We start from the raw sequence: 25,850 nt of genomic DNA, 5'->3' as shown, positions 1-25,850 counted from the left end.
AATTTTGTACCAAAAATAGATATTCCTTATTATTGTGAACTACTATGAATTTTAATAGCCAAAGAAATGATGAGTTGTTTTGAATCTTATTTAGAAGAAAGCTCCTTAGGAGTTACTACTGCCCTGTCATATGTCAAATATCATTTCATTTCCCTATGCACTTAATGAGTGCTTTACTGGTATTATTTTGCTAAAGTTATATTGCTCTTAATTGTTGATACTGTTTGTAGTATGGCAAACAGAAATCAGAGAGACAAGAACTTCTGAGCATCCTTTGAAGAGTTCTGGGGCAAACACTATGAAAATATTAGTGTCCATTCCCTACCTGATCCCACCTTGTAGACTTCCTTTCTACACAAATAGAACTTTGATGTTACAAGGTTAAGATGACTACTCCAGGAAAAAACATATATGAAGCCCTTTTTTATTACCTTACCCTTCAAAATTTCTGAAATATATTTGTTGTAGGAATCATAAGTCTCAATATATTATTTAAGAAGTTCACTTCCTTTCTATTTTTTCCCCTTTTTGGTCTATTGTTTATCATTTTTCCTAATGTAATTTACCTGAAATTATATTAGAATTTATAAAATTTTTTAATTGTTAATAAATTAGTCAATAAGAATACACAAGTACCAACATATAACAACAGGTGTTTTTTTTTTTTTTTGTTTTTTTTTTTTTTTTATGAAGTTTATTGACAAATTGGTTTCCATACAACACCCAGTGCTCATCCCAAAAGGTGCCCTCCTCAATACCCATCACCCACCCGCCCCTCCCTCCCACCCCCCATCAACCCTCAGTTTGTTCTCAGTTTTTAACAGTCTCTTATGCTTTGGCTCTCTCACACTCTAACGTCTTTTTTTTTTTCTCCCTTCCCCTCCCCCATGGGTTCCTGTTGAGTTTCTCAGGATCCACATAAGAGTGAAACCATATGGTATCTGTCTTTCTCTGTATGGCTTATTTCACTTAGCATCACACTCTCCAGTTCCATCCACGTTGCTACAAAAGGCCATATTTCATTTTTTCTCATTGCCACGTAGTATTCCATTGTGTATATAAACCACAATTTCTTTATCCATTCATCAGTTGATGGACATTTAGGCTCTTTCCATAATTTGGCTATTGTTGAGAGTGCTGCTATGAACATTGGGGTACAAGTGCCCCTATGCATCAGTACTCCTGTATCCCTTGGGTAGATTCCTAGCAGTGCTATTGCTGGGTCATAGGGTAGGTCTATTTTTAATTTTCTGAGGAACCTCCACACTGTTTTCCAGAGCGGCTGCACCAATTTGCATTCCCACCAACAGTGCAAGAGGGTTCCCGTTTCTCCACATCCTCTCCAGCATCTATAGTCTCCTGATTTGTTCATTTTGGCCACTCTGACTGGCGTGAGGTGATACCTGAGTGTGGTTTTGATTTGTATTTCCCTGATAAGGAGCGACGCTGAACATCTTTTCATGTGCCTGTTGGCCATCTGGATGTCTTCTTTAGAGAAGTGTCTATTCATGTTTTCTGCCCATTTCTTCACTGGGTTATTTGTTTTTCGGGTGTGGAGTTTGGTGAGCTCTTTATAGATTTTAGATACTAGCCCTTTGTCCGATATGTCATTTGCAAATATCTTTTCCCATTCCGTTGGTTGTCTTTTAGTTTTGTTGGTTGTTTCCTTTGCTGTGCAGAAGCTTTTTATCTTCATAAGGTCCCAGTAATTCACTTTTGCTTTTAATTCCCTTGCCTTTGGGGATGTGTCGAGTAAGAGATTGCTACGGCTGAGGTCAGAGAGGTCTTTTCCTGCTTTCTCCTCTAAGGTTCTGATGGTTTCCTGTCTCACATTCAGGTCCTTTATCCATTTTGAGTTTATTTTTGTAAATGGTGTGAGAAAGTGGTCTAGTTTCAACCTTCTGCATGTTGCTGTCCAGTTCTCCCAGCACCATTTGTTAAAGAGACGGTCTTTTTTCCATTGGATGTTCTTTCCTGCTTTGTCAAAGATGAGTTGGCCATATGTTTGTGGGTCTAGTTCTGGGGTTTCTATTCTATTCCATTGGTCTGTGTGTCTGTTTTTGTGCCAATACCATGCTGTCTTGATGATGACAGCTTTGTAGTAGAGGCTGAAGTCTGGGATTGTGATGCCTCCTGCTTTGGTCTTCTTCTTCAAAATTCCTTTGGCTATTCGGGGCCTTTTGTGGTTCCATATGAATTTTAGGATTGCTTGTTCTAGTTTCGAGAAGAATGCTGGTGCAATTTTGATTGGGATTGCATTGAATGTGTAGATAGCTTTGGGTAGTATTGACATTTTGACAATATTTATTTTTCCAATCCATGAGCAGGGAATGTCTTTCCATTTCTTTAAATCTTCTTCAATTACCTTCATAAGCTTTCTATAGTTTTCAGCATACAGATCCTTTACATCTTTGGTTAGATTTATTCCTAGGTATTTTATGCTTTTTGGTGCAATTGTGAATGGGATCAGTTTCTTTATTTGTCTTTCTGTTGCTTCATTGTTAGTGTATAAGAATGCAACTGATTTCTGTACATTGATTTTGTATCCTGCAACTTTGCTGAATTCATGTATCAGTTCTAGCAGACTTTTGGTGGAGTCTATCGGATTTTCCATGTATAATATCATGTCATCTGCAAAAAGCGAAAGCTTGACTTCATCTTTGCCAATTTTGATGCCTTTGATTTCCTTTTGTTGTCTGATTGCTGATGCTAGAACTTCCAGCACTATGTTAAATAACAACGGTGAGAGTGGGCATCCCTGTCGTGTTCCTGATCTCAGGGAAAAAGCTCTCAGTTTTTCCCCGTTGAGGATGATGTTAGCTGTGGGCTTTTCATAAATGGCTTTTATGATCTTTAAGTATGTTCCTTCTATCCCGACTTTCTCAAGGGTTTTTATTAAGAAAGGGTGCTGGATTTTATCAAAGGCCTTTTCTGCATCGATTGACAGGATCATATGGTTCTTCTCTTTTTTTTTGTTAATGTGATGTATCACGTTGATTGATTTGCGAATGTTGAACCAGCCCTGCATCCCAGGAATGAATCCCACTTGATCATGGTGAATAATTCTTTTTATATGCTGTTGAATTCGATTTGCTAGTATCTTATTGAGAATTTTGGCATCCATATTCATCAGGGATATTGGCCTGTAGTTCTCTTTTTTTACTGGGTCTCTGTCTGGTTTAGGAATCAAAGTAATACTGGCTTCATAGAATGAGTCTGGAAGTTTTCCTTCCCTTTCTATTTCTTGGAATAGCTTGAGAAGGATAGGTATTATCTCTGCTTTAAACGTCTGGTAGAACTCCCCTGGGAAGCCATCTGGTCCTGGACTCTTATTTGTTGGGAGATTTTTGATAACCGATTCAATTTCTTCGCTGGTTATGGGTCTGTTCAAGCTTTCTATTTCCTCCTGATTGAGTTTTGGAAGAGTGTGGGTGTTCAGGAATTTGTCCATTTCTTCCAGGTTGTCCAATTTGTTGGCATATAATTTTTCATAGTATTCCCTGATAATTGTTTGTATCTCTGAGGGATTGGTTGTAATCATTCCATTTTCATTCATGATTTTATCTATTTGGGTCATCTCCCTTTTCTTTTTGAGAAGCCTGGCTAGAGGTTTGTCAATTTTGTTTATTTTTTCAAAAAACCAACTCTTGGTTTCGTTGATCTGCTCTACAGTTTTTTTAGATTCTATATTGTTTATTTCTGCTCTGATCTTTATTATTTCTCTTCTTCTGCTGGGTTTAGGCTGCCTTTGCTGTTCTGCTTCTATTTCCTTTAGGTGTGCTGTTAGATTTTGTATTTGGGATTTTTCTTGTTTCTTGAGATAGGCCTGGATTGCGATGTATTTTCCTCTCAGGACTGCCTTCGCTGCGTCCCAAAGCGTTTGGATTGTTGTATTTTCATTTTCGTTTGTTTCCATATATTTTTTGATTTCTTCTCTAATTGCCTGGTTGACCCACTCATTCGTGAGTAGGGTGTTCTTTAACCTCCATGCTTTTGGAGGTTTTCCAGACTTTTTCCTGTGGTTGACTTCAAGCTTCATAGCATTGTGGTCTGAAAGTATGCATGGTATAATTTCAATTCTTGTAAACTTATGAAGGGCTGATTTGTGACCCAGTATATGATCTATCTTGGAGAATGTTCCATGTGCACTCGAGAAGAAAGTATATTCTGTTGCTTTGGGATGCAGAGTTCTAAATATATCTGTCAAGTCCATCTGATCCAGTGTCTCATTCAGGGCCCTTGTTTCTTTATTGACCGTGTGTCTAGATGATCTATCCATTTCTGTAAGTGGGGTGTTAAAGTCCCCAGCAATTACCACATTCTTATCAATAAGGTTGCTTATGTTTATGAGGAATTGTTTTATATATTTGGGGGCTCCGGTATTCGGCGCATAGACATTTATAATTGTTAGCTCTTCCTGATGGATAGACCCTGTAACTATTATATAATGTCCTTCTTCATCTCTTGTTACAGCCTTTAATTTAAAGTCTAGTTTGTCTGATATAAGTATGGCTACTCCAGCTTTCTTCTGGCTTCCAGTAGCATGATAAATAGTTCTCCATCCCCTCACTCTCAATCTAAAGGTGTCCTCAGGTCTAAAATGAGTCTCTTGTAGACAGCAAATAGATGGGTCTTGTTTTTTTATCCATTCTGATACCCTATGTCTTTTGGTTGGCGCATTTAATCCATTTACATTCAGTGTTATTATAGAAAGATACGGGTTTAGAGTCATTGTGATGTCTGTATGTTTTATGCTTGTAGTGATGTCTCTGGTACTTTGTCTCACAGGGTCCCCCTTAGGATCTCTTGTAGGGCTGGTTTAGTGGTGACAAATTCCTTCAGTTTTTGTTTGTTTGGGAAGACCTTTATCTCTCCTTCTATTCTAAATGACAGACTTGCTGGATAAAGGATTCTTGGCTGCATATTTTTGCTGTCTAGCACCCTGAAAATCTCGTGCCAATTCTTTCTGGCCTGCCAAGTTTCAAAAGAGAGATCAGTCACGAGTCTTATAGGTCTCCCTTTATATGTGAGGGCACGTTTACCCCTTGCTGCTTTCAGAATTTTCTCTTTATCCTTGTATTTTGCCAGTTTCACTATGATATGTCGTGCAGAAGATCGATTCAAGTTACGTCTGAAGGGAGTTCTCTGTGCCTCTTGGATTTCAATGCCTTTTTCCTTCCCCAGTTCAGGGAAGTTCTCAGCTATTATTTCTTCAAGTACCCCTTCAGCACCTTTCCCTCTCTCTTCCTCCTCTGGGATACCAATTATGCGTAAATTATTTCTTTTTAGTGTATCACTTAGTTCTCTAATTTTCCCCTCATACTCCTGGATTTTTTTATCTCTCTTTTTCTCAGCTTCCTCTTTTTCCATAACTTTATCTTCTAGTTCACCTATTCTCTCCTCTGCCTCTTCCATCCGAGCTGTGGCGGTTTGCATTTTGTTTTCCATTTCCTTTAAAGCGTTTTTCAGCTCCTCGTGCCTGTTCATTAGTCCCCTGATGTCTGTAGCAAGAGATTCTCTGCTGTCCTGTATGCTGTTTTCCAGCCCAGCGATTAATTTTATGACTATTATTCTAAATTCACTTTCTGTTATATTATTTAAATCCTTTTTGATCAGCTCATTAGCTGTTGTTATTTCCTGGAGATTCTTCTGGGGGGAATTCTTCCGCTTGGTCATTTTGGATAGTCCCTGGTGTGGTGAGGGCCTGCAGGGCACTTCCCCTGTGCTGTGGTGTATAACTGGAGTTGGTGGGCGGGGCCGCAGTCCGACCTGATGTCTGCCCCCAGCCCACCGCTGGGGCCACAGTCAGACTGGTGTGTGCCTTCTCTTCCCCTCTCCTAGGGGCGGGATTCACTGTGGGGTGGCGTGGCCCGTCTGGGCTACTTGCACACTGCCAGGCTTGTGATGCTGGGGATCTGGCGTATTAGCTGGGGTGGGAAGGCAAGGTGCACGGCGGCAGGGGGGGCAGGCTTAGCTCGCTTCTCCTTAGGTGATCCACTTCAGGAGGGGCCCTGTGCAGCCGGAGGGAGTCAGATCGCTGCCGGAGGTTTGGCTCCGCAGAAGCACAGAGTTGGGTGTTCGCGCGGAGCGAGCAATTTCCCTGGCCGGAGCCGGTTCCCTTTGGGATTTTGGCTGGGGGATGGGCGGGGGAGATGGCGCTGGAGAGCGCCTTTGTTCCCCGCCAAACTGAGCTCTGTCGTCCGGGGGCTCCGCAGCTCACCCTCCCTTTGTCCTCCAGCCTTCCCGCTTTCTGAGCAGAGCTGTTAACTTATGACCTCCCAGACGCTAAGTCGCGCTTGCTGTCGGAACACAGTCCGTCAGGCCCCTCCGCTTTTGCAAGCCGGACTCGGGGGCTCTGCTTGGCCGGCGAGCCGCCCCTCCGCCCCGGCTCCCTCCCGCCAGTCCGTGGAGCGCGCACCGCCTCGCCGCCCTTCCTACCCTCTTCCGTGGGCCTCTCGTCTGCACTTGGGTCCGGTGACTCTGTTCTGCTAATCCTCTGGCGGTTTTCTGGGTTATTTAGGCAGGTGTAGGTGGAATCTAAGTGATCAGCAGGACGCGCGGTGAGCCCAGCGTCCTCCTACGCCGCCATCTTCCGATCCTCAACAGGTGTTTTAAAATACAGGTCATTCAATCTCTCAAGTTGCACACACATGCATGTACACACAGACACACACACACACACATTCACTCACTGAAACTGCAAGAGTCCACAACTATTCAAAGTTTTGGCATTTTTCAGAACTATATTATCCATAGTAGAATCCAAGATGCTAATAATCTTTATGTCAGTAGTTTGAAATTCTAGTCACATATGAGATTTGTTAAAATAGCTGCTGTTTTTTAAATATTTCCTCTAAAACAGGTTTTACTTTTCGGGTTTAGAAATAGATTCCTGTACCCACAATGACTATAAAGGGCATGCTAAAAAGCATATCCCAGTGGAAACCCCTTAGCCTGATAGGGACTGCCTAAATGTTTAATGACATTAGCTCCCTGCAAACGACATTCATTTCCTACATATGCAAATTTTCTTAATGTGAACCCCCCCATAACAGGTAGAATGTATAAAGTTAATGAAGCCATGTAATTACAATCACTATGGTGACTGCAGTCTCCCGAGAACAATAATGCGATAATATACATGAGTTTTGACTTTCTTTGGAAACAACAGCTTATAATTTGAAAATAGATAGCAAAATATTTCCATTATGGTCCTCTAACTCCTAAGGCAAAAGCAGGTACAAATAGATTATGCTCTTTATTAACTGAAAATAAAATGATAAGAGAAAGCAAAAATACAATGTTAGTAATTGTTTATTTTCAATTTTCAATGTCTTCATTTGGCTTCATTTTAAAGCCTTTTTTCCCATTTAATCAGGAAAACACCAAGGCCTTTGAAACCAGATTTTTTTTTCTTAAATCCTGATCTTGTTAATCCCAGGGAGTCTACATAACTAGTGTTTACTGCTATTGTGCTAAGATGACAGGACTAGTCATTTTCAATGGGATAACAAAGTCCTCAGATATTTCTCAGGGATTTGAGAAGCCTGGGAGGAGGAATGAAAGGATGATGCTTAGGAATCCTTGCTGCGTTGATTTTTTTATTCTAATTATTTCATGTTTTCCAAAGGAAGAGGAAGGAAATTAGTAACACAGCAAAAAGTCTACAACTCCCTCCTTGTAGGCTACTTCTGAGCAAGTGCTAAGTCCGTAGTGAGGTGAAGATGATCATATACAGTAAAGTATGTTTATAGCTCAGGAGTTTTGGGGGGACTGTTAGATACACTGATACCTAAATTTGTTTCCTTTATCTCACATCTCTATTTCCCCAAATATCAAACAGTGTAATCTCTGTTCTTCCATACCACTCAGGACAAAATGTTACATGAGGTATCTCCTATGAAGACACAGAATCAAACCACCGACATCTATATCATCATACAATGTTTATGAATATGGTCCACACCTGAACTTCCCTTTACACACCTCCCAGTCAATTATACTTACTCTGACTCTCACTCACTCACTCATTCAAAGTGGAGGGCCTGTCTTAATCAAGCAGCAAGTTTGGGGAAACGTTGGTGGCACACAAATATACACTGAGAATTTTGTGTTCCAAATAGTTGAGAAATATAGTCCCCTGCAAAATTAAAACTAATAAAGTAAGATTCTGCTTTATGTAATTACATGTTTTAAAAATTAACCAATTGAAACTGTTTGGAGAACACTAATTGATTTTCTTAATCTTCCAAATGAAATCCAATACAACCCATTAGAGATGGAATTGGTCATAGTCAAACACTGAAAATTTAATATACATTATCTATCTATCTATCTAGTTAGTTATTTATTAATTAATAAATTACATTTCTCAGAGCAGTTTTAGGTTTACAGCAAAATTTAGCAGAAACTACAGAATTCCCATATATTCCCTGCAACCCCCACACGCATATACACAACCCCTCCCATTATCAACCTCCTGTTCCACAGTGGTATATTTATTAGAATCAATGAACCTACATTGACACACTGTAATTTTATTTTATTTTATTTTATTTTATTTTATTTTATTTTATTTTATTTTATTTAGTTTAGTTTAGTTTTTGAGAGAGAGAGGGAACAGGAGAGGGGCAGAGAGAGAGAGGGAGAGAGAGAATCCCAAGCAGGCTCCACACTGTCAGCGCCGAACCTGATGTGGGGCTCAAACTCATGAATTGTGAGATCATGACCTGAGCTGAAATCAAGAGTCGGGACACTTAACCGACTGAGCCGTCCAGGCACCCTGACACACTATTAATATTCACAGTGCATTAATTCACATTAGGGCTCACTCTTGGTATTGTACACTCTTTAAATTGTTGATAAATATCCAATGACATCTATCCCCCATTGTAGTATCATACAGAATAGTTTCACTGCCCTAAAAATCTTCTGTGCTTCATCCATCTATCCATCTCTCTCTCCCTTGAACCCCTAGCAACCCCTGTTCTTTTGGCTAACTCCATAGTTCCGCCATTTCCAGAGTGCCATATAGTTGGAATCATAAGTGTGTAACCTTTCCAAGTGGCTTCGTTCACATAATAATACACATTTAATTTCCTCCCACATCTTTTCAAGGCTTGATAGATCCTTTCTTCTTTAGCACTGGATAATAGTTGTTTGGATACACCACAGTTATTTATCTATTCAATTACTGAAGAACTTTTTTTTTTCAATATATGAAATTTATTGTCAAATTGGTTTCCATACAACACCCAGTGCTCATCCCAAAAGGTGCCCTCCTCAATACCCATCACCCACCCTCCCCTCCCTCCCACCCTCCATCAACCCTCAGTTTGTTCTCAGTTTTTAAGAGTCTCTTATGCTTTGGCTCTCTCCCACTCTAACCTCTTTTTTTTTTTTTCCTTCCCCTCCCCCATGGGTTTCTGTTAAGTTTCTCAGGATCCACATAAGAGTAAAACCATATGGGATACAGGAGTACTGATGCATAGGGGCACTTGTACCCCACTGTTTATAGTGGCACTTTCAACAATAGCCAAATTAAGGGAAGAGTCTAAATGTCCATCAACTGACGAATGGATAAAGAAATTGTGGTTTATATACACAATGGAATACTACGTGGCAATGAGAAAGAATGAAATATGGCCTTTTGTAGCAACGTGGATGGAACTGAAGAACTTTTTTATTGCATCTATTTTGGCAATTACAAATAAAACTGCTTTAAAAATTTAGGTGCAGGTTTTTGTGTAGACATGATTTCAATTCATTTGGGTAAATACCAAGGAATGAATAACATACATTTTGACCTGACTAGTACATTTCTATGATGGTAAATGTTCATAAATTGGCCTCTGGGTCAGAACAGTAGACTCAGGAGATGGGATATGTGGATTTATACCACTGTTAAAAAGCAAAAGTTTAAAAAAAATGCTGTGGGCTAATTCACTAATTATCCAAGGAAAATGTGTGAAAAAATGTTAGATAATGTGAAGTAGCTATAGAGATGATATTTGGACATGTAATTAATATATTTATTTGAATAGTCTCTACCAATTGACTAGTCTCAAATGAATAGTCTCATACCACTTTGCTATGGAGAGAAGGTAGGTACAAAGACTGAATTTCCATGAAATATGGCATTAAGGTGAAAAATGAAATAAGCAAAGAATACTAGATGTTTTATATTAAACCAGTCACTTCAGTATGGTATTTTTTTTTCTGAATAGTGATGCTAGATGGACAAATGATAGATAAACAGATGACAGATAGATAGATAGATAGATATAAAACCATTTACACCTGTATCATCATATAATGTTTATGAATATGTCCCACACCTGAACTTCCCTTTACATACCTCCCAGTTGATTATACTTATTCTGACACTCACTCACTCACTCACTCACTCACTCACTCAAAATACAGGACCTTTATTAATCAAGCCCTTAGTGTCTATTAATTATTTTAACTTTGAAAATTAGAGAAATTCCTTAGTATTGCTGGCTTGATCCTGATACTAGATGATGTTTTGTTTATACAGGTGGCAGGTAAGCAATAAAATGGTTAAACATCATCAGGCATATATTTGGTGTTTCTACTACCACCTCCATTCCCTCTGTTTAAAACATACTCTCATCAGTTTTTGCCTCCAAAATTCCATCAAACTTGTTTCTGTCAATGTCATCAGTGACCTTCACATTATTAAATCTAATGTTGATTTCATTCCATTTCATCTACTTCATTTGACACAGTTATTCACTTCCATAATCTTGCTTGGCTTTTTTACAGGGCTCCTGCTCTCTTAGCTTCCCTTCTACCTCACTGCTCCTTCTTGTCTGTGTGCTTGGCAGGATCCTCCTCATCTATTTCACCTGTGATAGTGTAGCACAAGGATCAGTCTTTGGTCTTTTATACCTGCACTCACCTGCTTGGTGATGTCATCCTGTTTCAATCTGTCACATCACATGTATGTTTATTTCCGGTGTTTTTATCTCCACCTTAGACCTCTCTCCTGAACTCTATAAATATTTGTTGAATTAAGAAAATTATGTTTTTAAAGTAATGGGTATTTGTAGAATAGTCATGCAGAGCTCTAAAGAGCAGATTGACAATAGTCAATAAATAAATTGGCAAGAATATGGGAAAAAAAGGAACCCTCGTGCACTGAGTTTTTGGTAATGTAAATTGATGAAGCCAATGGGGAAAACAGTATGGAGTTCTCTTGAAAAATTAAAAAATAGAAATAACATATGATCCAGTAATTCCACTACTGAGCATTTACCCCCCAAAATGAAAACACTAATTCAAAAAGATATAATACAACCCTAGGGTTCCTGGGTGGCTCAGTCAGTTAAGCATCCATGTCTTTCTTTTTCTTGGTTTTCTTTTTTTTTTAATACAATTTTTTAATGTTTTGTTTATTTTTGTTTTTTTTCAATATATGAAATTTATTGTCAAATTGGTTTCCACACAACACCCAGTGCTCATCCCAAAAGGTGCCCTCCTCAATTCCCATCATGCACCCTCCCCTCCCTCCCACCCCCCATCAAACCTCAGTTTGTTCTCAGTTTTTAAGAGTCTCTTGTGCTTTGGCTCTCTCCCACTCTAACCTCTTTTTTTTTCCATCTCTTGATTTCAGCTCAGATCATGATCTCACAGTTATGAGATTGAGCCCAGTATTGGGTTGGTTCCATGCTGAGCGTGGGCCTGCTGGGGATTCACTCTCTCCCTGTCTCTCTGCCCCTCCCCCACTCATTCTCTCTGTCTTTCTCTCTCTCTCTCTCCCTCTCTCTCCCTCTCCCCCCCCAATAAATGAACATTTAAAAAAAACACAAAAAGATATATGTATGCAACCCTATGTTTGTTGCAACATTATTTACAATAGCCAAGATAAGGAAGCAACCCATGTCCAGTTATAGATGAATGGATGAAGAAGATGTGGTATGTGTCTATAATGGAATATTACTCAGCCATGAAAAAGAATGAGATCTTGCCATTTGGGACAGCATGGGTGGACCTAGTGGGTATTATGTTGAGTGAAATAAGTGAGACAAAGATAAATACCATATGTTTTCATTTGTATGTGATATATAGAAACCAAAACAAACAAATAAACAAACAGAAACAAACATGAATATAGAGAACAAAATGGTGATTGTGGTAGGGGGTTGTGAGGGGAAGAGCAAGATGTGAAGCAGATAAAGAGGAACAAAATAAATAAATCATGGAGATGAAAAAAAGAGAGGGAAGATAACACATCTCCTTATACCAATTTAAATTTGGTTGCATGTAACCAAAAAACATCCCCAAATTTACTGCAGAAATGCCTTCATTACCACAGGTGAGCTATTGAAACAGTCTAAAGTTTATTATCCCTTACTTGTACACAACAGAGGGAAAAGCTTATCCCTTTTTCAACTTTCTGACCAAAAGAACCAGGATTCCTTCTAGGTAGATCATTTTAAATCATGTGCTCATCTCAGCCAATTGTTATGGCAACTGTGACAGAATTAATAGTGGACCAGCGTGAGTCCATATCTAACACCTAGATCGACAGTTTCATAAACAGAGAAGCACGCAAAGAGTAAAGGAACAGCATAAAGCTTGAAAAGCGCTCAAGTTTTGAGGGAACATTTAACAATCAGTGTAGTTGGTGCATAAATTGCATGTAGGTTTGCAGTGAAGCTGAAAACAGTTTAGCACTAGCATGGAAAAAACAAAAGCATATTATTTTAAATTTTTTTTTCAACGTTTATTTATTTTTGGGGGGACAGAGAGAGACAGAGCATGAACGGGGGAGGGGCAGAGAGAGAGGGAGACACAGAATCGGAAACAGGCTCCAGGCTCCGAGCCATCAGCCCAGAGCCTGACGCGGGGCTCGAACTCACGGACCGCGAGATCGTGACCTGGCTGAAGTCGGACGCTTAACCGACTGCGCCACCCAGGCGCCCCAAAAGCATATTATTTTATTTTATTTTTTTTTTAATTTTTTTTTCAACGTTTTTATTTATTTTTTTGGGACAGAGAGAGACAGAGCATGAACGGGGGAAGGGCAGAGAGAGAGGGAGACACAGAATCGGAAACAGGCTCCAGGCTCCGAGCCATCAGCCCAGAGCCCGACGCGGGGCTCGAACTCACGGACCGCGAGATCGTGACCTGGCTGAAGTCGGACGCTCAACCGACTGCGCCACCCAGGCGCCCCAGCATATTATTTTAAAAGGACAAGTTGACATGCTCCAAGTGCCTTCCCTTTCTTTGTCTGGGAACTCAATCACTAGCCCTAAAGATGTGGTGAAGATCAAATGTTCTATGAAGCACCTCATGTGGATAGGTGTGCTAACATTTGATTTATTAAAATGAATAGTTTTGTAAAGATCACTTAAGCAAAGTTTGACAAGGTTTTAAACTCATTAGGAATTTATGACTACTTTTTTGAGTCCACAAAATGCTGAATAAAATAAAAATATAATATTTTTAATAGGAAGTCTAAAGGCAGTTAAAACATTGGTACTCTCCTAAAAAATATGTTTGAAACTCCATTTATTAGGATTTTATGAACCAATATGTCCATGAGGCAATAATGCCTATATTTCACTAATAGAATTTTGATATTTGAAGCTTTGCATTTTGCTTAAAACTTTCAATAAAAGTTTCAAGATAAGTGCTGTATTTTCACTTTTAGCAAAACTGGAAATTATCCTACTAATTGTCATGACTATTTTGCACCTACCTGGATTTCTTTTCACTATCTACTTATGGAAAGATAAATGGTCAAAAAGCTTGTATTTTTTACTACTCCTGACTCACAACACCAATAATCCAGAACCCAGTAATAACATTATTATGCTATTGATAATTCTGTATTGTTTGAATGATAAACATATATCATTTATTGTTTCCTGTTCAGAAAGATGTTAGGGATTTGAACTTACCTTCCTGTTTCAGAGACAAAACCCTTCTCCACTAAAAGGAAATCCACATCTATGTCTATTATTCATTTTATTCTTTGGCCATTTTTTTCTTTATTTCCTGTTTCCTCACCATATCTATAATTGAAAATAGTGGCAACTATAACCATATTCCCAACCCCCGCCCCAAACATGAAATAAATGTGTGCATTATCTTTGCACATTTACTCACGGTATCAGCATAGGGAAAGGGAACGGTTTCTCACTGTTTTGGGTCTCTGGAATTTGGTCGGGTCACATTTATAATTGAAGAGGATGGCTTATATCCAGACAGCCTAAGCAGCATCAAATATCCTTCTATAATTGATAAAGTATCTAGCCCCCATACTTTCTTTATTATAGTCATTGAATGTTAAACCATTGCTGTAAATTCCATCACAGGATCTCTCCTTCTCTGTATTATGATTATGTAGGAAAGAGCTCTGAATTCCCTTGTCAAATTTATCTCTGAATAAGTGCTCCTATTCTATTTTATTTCGATGTATGACTCCCCAACCACTTAATGCATTTCAATAAAAATATTTATTTTACTATTTCAATAGCAGACTAGCTCTGTGATGTTTCTGGCTGTTCACAACCTGAATAGCATTGAAAACACTATAATGTTACTGCTTGTCATTTATAAGTTAACTATCATTTGCACAACACAGTACTATGACATGATAAAATTGGTTCTTAGAAAACTGTTAGACACCTGAGAGAAAGCTAATATCGTCTGAAATAGGCATTGGATTGTTCTCTGGAATGGAGTACATTAAGAGTTAAATGACCAAGAACCACTTGGAAACAGAATATCCCAATTCTCTTTGCCTTATTGAAGAAAGGATCAGGTGCACATACTTGAAAGAATTATCAACTAGGAAAAGACTGCAAATATAAATTTAAATTGTATATATAGACACCAACTAAAAGTAGAGGGGGAGGGGTGGCTTAGTGGTTAAACATCTGACTTCGGCTCAGGTCATGAGCCCACAGTTCATGGGTTTGAGCCCCTCATCTAGCTCTGTGTTGACAGCTTGGAGCCTGGAGCCTGCTTCAGACTTTGTGTCTCCCTCTCTCTCTGCCCTTTCCCCACTTCCCCACGTACCTGTGCTCTCTCTCGCTCTCTCTCAAAAATAAATAAACACTAAATTTTTTTAATAAAAAAAAGTAGATTTCCTACTTTTTTAAAGCATAAGAGACTGTTAAAAACTGAGAACAAACTGAGGGTTGATGGGGGGTGGGAGGGAGGGGCGGGTGGGTGATGGGTATTGAGCAGGGCACCTTTTGGGATGAGCACTGGGTGTTGTATGGAAACCAATTTGTCAATAAACTTCATATAAAAAAAAATTAAAAAAAAAAAAGTAGAGGAGGAAACACTGTAAAACCATGTGAAACTATAGATATTCCCACACTTCCTTTAGCTACCTACTCCAGCTTTTAGTTATAGTTAACAAGGCTATCCAAAATTACTTACTATGGCTTCCGTCCTCCCAGACACCCTCTTCTCCCCTTCCCTCCTTTCCTCCTTAAATTCCCTGCTCTTTTCTTTCTTTGATTATCATGATATTAGAAAAGTCAGTAGCAAAGCTTGTTTTATTTTTCAATGTAAAATTTACACTTTGTGTTTAAAATATAAGGAATATACACTTCCCACCTTGATGCCCCCCATCTACTTCTCAAAAGACTACCATTTCTATTCTAAAAGAAAGTAGAATAAGTTAATTATAAAACTAGCGTGTTTTCATGGAAAAATTAAAATGAAAGAAACAGCATGCCACCTATTCCAAGGAATTCTCTAGCAATCCTTTGGGTAGAATTATTTTCTTCTTTCTCTGACATCCCACAACTCATTTTATGACCCTCCTTTCATTCAATTCATATAATAATCATGTAAATTCCTATCTATTATTCCAGAATGTAGGTTACGACCATGTCTTAGTAGTCTCTAATGGGCCACAGTACATAACACATAAAGAAATCCTGATTTTTAAAAAAAGCAGTGGCTTTCCATATTCCTTAACATGATTTAACATGTCTCCAAAGTTACAGAGAGACTCCCCTAAAGATAGCAGAATGGGAAGCTGAAAAAAACAACCTTTTCTAAGTAACTAGATAGCAGTAGGAACAAAATATTAAGACAAAGTAACCAAGAAAAAGAAAATGTGATAACACCAAATACAAGCATTTTGAAACAACAGTCTTGCTCTCATGCAAAATCTCCATCTAGCTTTCAGTTCTCACATCACAGAGCAGCACATCATTAAAAGTGAACAATTTTAGTCTACTCCCAAAATGGAAATGTAAGCAAAAGAAAGCCTTGAAAATGAAAGCCAACCCTAGAAGCTTGCATTTAAAATTGGAAAGCAGTCGTGGGGGAATGAAAAAAACAGACTAATGCCTTACGGTGGTGAAACCTATATGTGTATAATATATGTTGCAGATCCAATTAACTGTCAGCATCATCAAGTAAGAATTCCACAGATAGTTAATGGTTGGTATTACTTGGAGAAGATTTTGGAGAAGATTTTTCGTGTCCCATAAACAAATAACAGTCAATGTTCCCATGGGGAAAACTACAACAACGAGAAGAGAAAGTTGTTTCCACCATCGTGACTTGAATACTCGAAAACTCATTGTCAAGAGTCAGCAGAATGGTGTGCTTATCAGAAGCAAGGGTTTGAAGTCAAATAGACCTTGATACAAATCCGGGTTCTGTCCATGTAACTTTGGACAACTTGCCTAACCTAAACGTTTTCATCTGTAAAATCAAAATACCAATACATATCTATCAGGAGGGTATGTAAGCTACTTAACCACAGGGCCAATGTATATAAACATTAAAAAAACGGTCACTATTATTAGGAAAAGCCTGACTTTAACTTGACAGAATCTCAGATAAAAATAGTTTCATGTTGCTACATGAAACTATGAGACAATCTCACTTAATATAAGAAAGGATTTTTGTGATCGCATGGTTAATGAAACACATCGGGACATTAAAATGAGAGGTATAATTTCATACCTAAAGATCACCTCCTACCTTCATTTCTGTAACTGGCAGTCATCCCAGATTCTCTTGGGTGTACTGAGTTTGAAAAAAAATAGTTTCCATCAATTCTTAGTGCTGTCATCTAGAAAACAAAAACAAAAACAAAAAGCACTGGTGTCAAACTAAGTTGAAGATCAAAATGCAAAGGCTGGCTTAAAAAAAAACTTTTCTACCACATGAATGATTAATTTCATAAAGAAATGAAAATCTTCTGCCCTGAGCACAAAGAATGTAACCATTACTGTGCTATAAATACCCCAGGCTCAACTAGGGGATAGAGAAGGAAAAGGACAGTGAAACTCATGGCATCTTTAAAAAGCTCTTTTCTTACAGGGTTCTAAATCAAAAACAGATTATTCACCAAAAGCTTTTTGATACCTTGAAGGGTTTCTTGGCTGTTTCTTTGGAAGCTATCATTCACTAGTTCACACTGATGCAACATTAGCTGTCACTCAGAGATGAACTTCAAATTGCTGCCACATGGATGGAAAATCAGTACCAGGAAGAAAGTGTCTTTGTTAACTCAGAAAACATATTTTCTTTAAAATGGAAAGACTGACCATGTGATAAATGCTTTTCATATAATGGATAAAACCACTCTTTACTGCAGGAAGCATGCACCAGCCTTCTGAGACCTGGCAGCTCTCAGATTTTTTCTTTCTTCAGATCACATGCAAGATTTAGCTTTACTGGGTGCCTTCATAGCACCTACATCTTGCATTTTCCTCCTTCATCTCTCCATTTCCTTTATTCTTCTGCTTCAGGAAAGAGCAATTAAAATAAACTTGTAAGTTAGAAAATAAGGCTTTGAATAGAGATTAAAGGAGCTAGAGGTTATTTGGCAGACATTACATGGAGAATTAAAGTTTTTAAAAATGCAAAGTATTTTATAGTTATTCAATTTAATTCAACAAATGTTTGTTGAGCACTGAACATGTGCATGGCTTGATGCTTGGTATCATGAAAGAATATGAAGAAGAAACAAACAAGAAATTGACTTTCAAAGGACTTTAATGTAGAGGGCGAGTATCTTAAAGTACAGAAATGATTTGCAGTTTATTGTTAATACCTCAGTAGATCTAAAGGGGAGATTCAGACAAATCATTGCTGGGGGAGAGGCAGGTGTTATGAGAAACAATATTTTCCAATCGTTTTATCAGAGAAAGCTGAATACAGCCTCAGCTATAGCGGTAGACCTCAAGGGTCAAAAAGGCAGTCTAAATTGGGAGAATGATCACAGGTAATGGAGTCTGAGGATACTGAGGCTTCAAGACTGGTTGTAGCATAAGATAAATGAGAAGTGACAGGGAGGTTCTAAAGTGGTAGGCTGGCATTAGATCTTAAGATTTACATGTTAGGCTAGGGAATTTGGATTATAAGGAGACTTTATAACTTTGGAGCAGTGAAGTTACATGATCAGAGTTACAGTTCAGAAAGATAAATAGAGGGCTTGATTGGTGGTAGAAGATATTGGCAAAACCAATTTGAAGACTTTGCAGTAGTGAACACGAAAGCACAAAACTGAAGCATGTAGTGGGGATGGAAAGAATGGAGCATATTTAGAAACAGCTTTGGAGGGTATAACTGACAAAATTTGGGTCCTTTACTTGGTCTAAAATGTTAAGACTAAGTTTCTGTAAGAAAGTAATTTATAATAAATAATTAGGGAAGAAAGTGGGAAAAACAGGATCAGTTTTTAAACAGATTGATGGCAACAAGAAATTAACTACCAGCCAAATTTGGGGAGTCTCCTTAGGTGTCATACCAGTACCAGGCATCAGGATATGAAAAGGATCTGATAGAAAGAAAAATAATCTGGGTCACTTCATCAAACTATATCACACAATAATCCCATGTACTGATTATTGTTATTTTTCTAACAGATAGTTTAAAATTAGTTTCATATTGAAAAGCTTCTGTTTTCACCCAGTCTGGAATTTCAATAATTCTACAAAAATGTTTGCTTGTGCCTAAAGTTCAAATGTTCACAGAAATGTAAACACTAAGGATAGAAATTTGAAGTGGTCAAGATCAATTACATGCACAATGAACTTTGGATGTTAAAGAGAAGTTGATAATTCTTTTTAAAAATTCTGTAATAGGAATATATTACTAGGTCCTAGACTGCTCTAAACTTAAAATTTTGATGAACTGAAATTAGGAAGAACAACAAATAGAAAAATATATGGTGTTGATATTTGGTAAGTGGAGTACATTTATATATTTGACTAAACATGGAACTTTATTTTAGGGCCTTCATTGTGAACTTTCCCAGCATGATTTAATAAAACTGTAGTATGTGAATGAATATACAAACTAGTGTAAGAGTCATTACTTTCATTAAGAATATTACAGTGAATAAATTAACCCAAAACAATAAAACCTGAGCAGTTGATATATGCAAGTCATTTACATCTTGTAGACTCATTTGGGGTAGGGAAAAATAAATGTGTTATGGTGGAGGTTTCATTAGCCCTTGCATTTCAATTGACTTCAAAAGCACACAATAAGAATACAAAAGCAATAAATATCATCCATAAACAAGAATACCATACAGGGTTGTGGCTTTTTTTTTAAACAAGATGTTCTGTGCCATTACACTTTAATAGTCCTGCTGAATTTTCAATATGAAAAAAGCTAAAGAGGACTGCCATAGTGCCATCACTATTCTGCAGCCATATTTTATCCTGTTTTATTACATCACTCTGCATTCAGAGCTACGTACATGATGATGTCTCATGGGAAATGCCAACAATGCTACAGGAAACCTTAAATGTAATATATTGGCATCTTTTGGCATTCTGTACCTGATGCTAAAGGGCTTGGCTTATGTAGTGCAAAATAAATACTCAGTGTAAGTCACATAATAACAGCATGTCATATCCGCTGGATTTATAAGCCTGAGGATTTATTGACAGATACAGATATTTTAAAGGTGTTTTCATTTAGTATCTTACTAGTATCCTGGTAGATATATACTGAATGGACCTTCTCACTGTACTCTTGGGGGGAGAACAAAGCCAAAAAGATTTTTTTTTGACAGGTAGCCATGTGCTCCTCTATTTTCACTGCATCCTTTGAAAGATAAGATTTCTTTTAATCCTGTCTCGATCAGTATTATTTTTCAGAAGATTTGTATTTATTATACCAGGCTAGAATGAAAACTCTAGGCTTCAGTATTGACAACACTGAGTTGGAATCTCATTGGTGATCCAACAAAGAGCTCTAGATATCAAAAGAGCAAAAAAATAAAAATAATCTCCTTGTAACAAACATTAAGAAAAATTTTAACTGATCCTTGAATATAGCAGTTATATGAAAAACACTTTGGAGATCCCTTTGGGGGTGAATTAATACATGATAAGCACCACTTGTCATAGCTGATGTTGCCTCCAGAATAGGCATTTTGTGGTAGCTCTTCTAGAACCATGTGATAAGGTAATCACAGACACCCAGGCTAAGACTGATGAGCATGACCCTGGAAAAAATATATCTCTGCTCCCTGGAGAGGGTTTGCAGCTCAGCTTCACTTCAGGTACTTCATCCTGAAAGATATCAGGGCCCAAAAGAACTTACACCTATCTGCCTACAACACACCTACACACCTTACCTGGCTCTCACTTGACCGTCTCTCTCTTCCTTCAGCTCTCAAGATTCGCCACTTCCTCAGAGAAGTATATCTTGACCACCCTGCCTAAAGTACCCCACTCCTGTTAAGTTTCTCAGGATCCACATAAGAGTGAAACCATATGGTATCTGTCTTTCTCTGTATGGCTTATTTCACTTAGCATTACGAATGGATAAAGAAATTGTGGTATATATACACAATGGAATACTATGTGGCAATGAGAAAAAATGAAATATGGCCTTTTGTAGCAACGTGGATGGAACTGGAGAGTGTGATGCTAAGTGAAATAAGCCATACAGAGAAAGACAGATACCATATGGTTTCACTCTTATGTGGATCCTGAGAAACTTAACAGGAACCCATGGGGGAGGGGAAGGGAAAAAAAAAAAAAAGAGGTTAGAGTGGGAGAGAGCCAAAGCATAAGAGACTGTTAAAAACTGAGAACAAACTGAGGGTTGATGGGGGGTGGGAGGGAGGGGCGGGTGGGTGATGGGTATTGAGGAGGGCACCTTTTGGGATGAGCACTGGGTGTTGTATGGAAACCAATTTGTCAATAAATTTCATATATATATAAAAAAAAAAGTACCCCACTCCCAACTCATTTCCTTCTTATCACTCTCCTCATTGGCTTCTTTATATTATCAAAATCTGTAGTCATTGGGTTTGCAGATTTGTTTCCTTGCTTACTTGTTTATGGCTCTGACACCAGAATGTTATCTCCAAAGAGGGAGGGATCATGTCTGCATTTCATGACTTCATGCCAGCATCTTGCATAGTACATGGCACATGGTCAGGCTTAATACATATTCTGGAAGATGGTAAGAAAAGAATGATAAAAAAAAATTGAAGGAAGGAAGGAGGAAAGGAAGGTGGGAAGAAAAGAGGAGGAGGAGTAGGGATGAGAGAGGGAAGAGGAGGGAAGGGATGGAGTAAAAGAGGGGGCAGGGGAGGAGGGGAGACAATGGAACCAAGGAGGAAGAAGCAGCACATTATGTGGTTTATAATTTTTCTTGTTTGTTTTTTTAGCTAACTGGTACTAGTGTTTGACTAGGGTTGGATGACTTAACTGCTTTTAGTCTCACTTTTTTTTAAATGAAAAGAATAACCAGAGTTGCTTGATTGTTGCCAAGTCTAAATGACACAGTAATTGTGAAGCTCTCTGCAAGTTGCCAAGCATAATACATAAAATTTTGTAATCTATAAAACCCTAAAGAACTGTTAGGTATTACTATTAGCTGAAGTTACTATTTTCTCCACTAAGGATAACTACACAATTAATGGTTTCATTCTGGTTTCTCCTCCATCCATAAGCATATTGATATAAGGATATTAAGGATCACTCTTAAATGTATACAGTGTGTCTATTAACTGGTTGTTAATATGGTACTTGAGCATACCCCTACCACAGAGCAACATAATAACAATAATAATAAGTTAGATTGATGAACAGCTATTATGAGCCTGAAACCATTCTACAACTCTGAGCTCTTTTTATATCTTTTATCTCATTCAATCTTTACAAAATCCTGTGAGGTAACATATAATTATTTGTATCTTGGCTTAAAGTGAGTAAACTTAGGCACAGAGAGATTAAATAATTTGCTCAGGGATCCAATCCAATAAGAGACAAAAGTTGTCTGTGAAGAGAATATCTAGCCTCAAGGTTAACCGTCTGCACCTGTGCTCTGCAGAATTTTTTTTAATGTTTATTTATTTTTGAGAGAGAGAGACCAAGACAGAGTACAAGTGGGGAAGGGACAGAGAAAGAGAGACAAAGAATCCAAAGCAGGCTCCAGGCTCCTAGCTGTCATCACAAAGCCCAATGCAGGGCTCAAACTCACAGACCTTGAGATCATGACTTAAGCTGAAGTCAGATGCTAAACAAATGAGCCACCCAGGTGTCCCCCTCTGCAGGATTCTTAACAGGAAATCTATCTATATAACTATAAGTCCTATGGAATTGTTTCTAGAAAAGGGTCTTGAATCTAGAATTGCGTTCAGTCAATAGAATGGTTCTCTTCTGCACACTCAATAAGAACATAAAATAATGACCGGGAGATGCCAGAAATGAAAACTGTTTGACCATTTTTAAAAGAATTTTCAAAATACTTTGAAGTAAGACGAGTAAGGCAAGAAGACACTGAAGAAGGAGGCAGGCCACTCCAGATTGGTAGGTAGCAATTTTAATAAACAAAGGAAATTTCTTACAAGACTTGTCTTGGACAGTCCCAAGATGGGTAGAGCTCTGTACCTGCTCACCAGACTCTTGAAAGCTAATATAGAGGCATTAATGAGGCTCAGTCATATATTCAGTCCATATGGTCTCAACAACATCTTATTATTTCAAAACTACATCTTTGAAACAGTTCCAGCTATGGGAATAGTGGGTGGAATGTACATTCCAAGGGCAAGGGAGAGGGTGAAGAACTTCCCATTGCTAGCTCATGGGTCAACTGGAGGACACATCCTCTCGATAACCTCCTCCAAGAGTACTGTCCTTAAAGATTTTCAAAACAACATAAATGGGCATCAGAAACTCTAAGATGTTTCTGTAAACTTTCAGGGTCTCTGTAACTCACCCTGCCTCCTCCTACCTGCCCTTCAGAAGCTCTTCACGTAGTACTACTTGGTGAGTCCTATTACTGAAAAGTATGCTCTATTCCATTAGCTCTTAGGTTTGGAATAAAATTAAGAATCACTGGTTTAACACTTTCTTACACCATACAGAAAAATAAACTCAAAAATTGGTGAAAGACCTAAATGTAGGACAGGAAGCCATCAAAATCCTTGAGGAGAAAGCAGGCAAAAACCTCTTTGATCTTGGCCGCAGAAACTTCTTACTCAACATGTCTCTGGAGGCAAGGGAAACAAAAGCAAAAATGAACTACTGGGACCTCATCAAAATAAAAGGTTCTGCACAGCAAAAGAAACAATCAGCAAAACTAAAAGGCAACTGACAGAATGGGAGAAGATATGTGCAAACAACATATCAGATAAAGAGTTAGTATCCAAAATCTATAAAGAACTTATCAAACTCAACACCCAAAAAACAAATAATCCAGTGAAGAAATGGATAAAAGACATGAATAGACTCTTCTCCAAAGAAGACATCCAGATGGCCAACCGACACATGAAAAAATGTTCAACATCACTCATCATCAGGGAAATAGAAATCAAAACCACCATGAGATACCACCTTACACCTATCAGAATGGCTAACATCAACAACTCAGGCAACAAGAGATGTTGGTGAGGATGCGGAGAAAGAGGATCTCTTTTGCATTGTTGGTGGAAATGCAAGCTGGTACAGTCACTCTGGAAAACAGTATGGAGGTTCCTCATAAAATTAAAACTAGAATAACCCTATGACCCAGCAAATGCACTACTAGGTATTTATCCAAGGGATACAGGTGTGCTGTTTCAAAGGGACATATGCACCCCAATGTTTATAGAAGCACTATAAACAATAGCCACAGTATGGAAAGAGGCCAAATGTCCATCGATGGATGAATGGGTAAAGAAGATGTGATATATATATATACACACACACACACACACACACACACACACACATATACACAATGGAGTATTACTTGGCAATGAAAAAGAATGAAATCTTGTCATTTGTAACTACGTGGATGGAACTGGAGGGTATTATGCTAAGCGAAATTAGTCAGAGAAAGGCAAATATCATATGACCTCACTCATATGAGGACTTTAAGAGACAAAACAGATGAACATGGGGAAGAGAAACAAAAATAATATAAAAACAGGGAGGGGGCAAAACATAAGAGACTCTTAAATATGGAGAACAGAGGGTTACTGGAGAGGTTGTGGGAGGGGGGATGGGCTAAATGGGTATAAGGGGTATTAAGGAATCTACTCCTGAAATCATTGTTGCACTATATATTAACTAATTTGGATGTAAATTTTTAAAAAAATAAATTAAAAAAAAAGAATCACTGGTTTAATCAGTTAGAGATTGGTATGGGGAAGATAGGAGGGCAGATGGAGAGTGGATTTTGTTCTATGCTGCTCAAATATAAACTGAGCACTGTTTTCAAGGCTATTTCTAGAACTACTGTGCTACCAAGATGTAGTAGTAATAATAATAATAAAATAATAAATAACAATACAGTTTTTACTTTGTACTTAGTACTCAGTTAATCATTTTAACATAAATGCAAGGCTTCCTAACAACTAATATATATATACATATATATATGTATATATGATAACATGTTTTCATGTTTTCTTGTTTTCTTGTTACCTCCATCTCACACAAGAAACTATTTCAGTTATTTGCCTAAGGTCTCCCAACTACATGAATGGTGGATCTGACATTTACAGCCAAATCAACCTGACCCAAAACACCCTCCACTACTACCTCAAAATACATCTTTCACCACATGAATGTATGCAACACACACACACACATGCACACACACTTTCTGTCTCTCTTCCTCAGATTCTGCTTGGCTACTTAGGGACAAAGCCACAGAGGAACTATGCATGAGTATTAACAATCCTTAGGTTTGGGCTACAACATGAATGCTCTAAAACAAAAAGTACTTTGCTATTTCTGTACGCATTTAATGAAATAAAGAACTCATTTCCAGCAAAGTTTATAGTATTCCATATTCAAAATATCTCAGAGTCTGAAACTAAACCTTTCACGTGCTATAGCTTCTACACATGTTTTAACCTTAATTACTGTTGATAGATATAGTACTAAAAATTTCACTGTCCCCACTTCCTTGGACCATTGAATTTGGCAGCACAACCACCACCTAGTGTACTAATGTCTGTAATATTTCTGTCTTCATCTTGTTTCATACCATCAAATGTTTCTCCTGTTTTCACTGGGCTGGATCCAGGAGCTCCTGTATGGACTGGGAAGACAAATCATTAAACGTGCTAAGAGTTTTGTGTTAAATAAAAATGAATAAGGTGTCCAAAGGAAGTAGTGTTGGAAACAGGATTAGAAGTGAGAAAAAAGATGGCCAGTTCTTTCAGACATTCAAAGTTCTTTTCATAAGATAAAGGGGATGCTAATGCACATAGACTCAGGAATTCTCCATTTCTCATTTGCAATAACTTTCATGAAGAAACAGTTCTGCTATGTGATGATTAAGGATCAATGGAAATTTGATTTTAACCTCTCCTCAATCCTCTAATTAAAAGAGCTATGACTCTTATGAAGAAATTCGATAATAAAGATACT

Source organism: Lynx rufus, unplaced genomic scaffold (assembly GCF_022079265.1).
Source record: "Lynx rufus isolate CCGP_SWC_20201006 ecotype Redwood Valley unplaced genomic scaffold, mLynRuf1.p SCAF_4, whole genome shotgun sequence".
In the NCBI taxonomy this organism is placed as follows: domain Eukaryota; kingdom Metazoa; phylum Chordata; class Mammalia; order Carnivora; family Felidae; genus Lynx; species Lynx rufus.
This window is presented reverse-complemented; position numbering follows the sequence as displayed.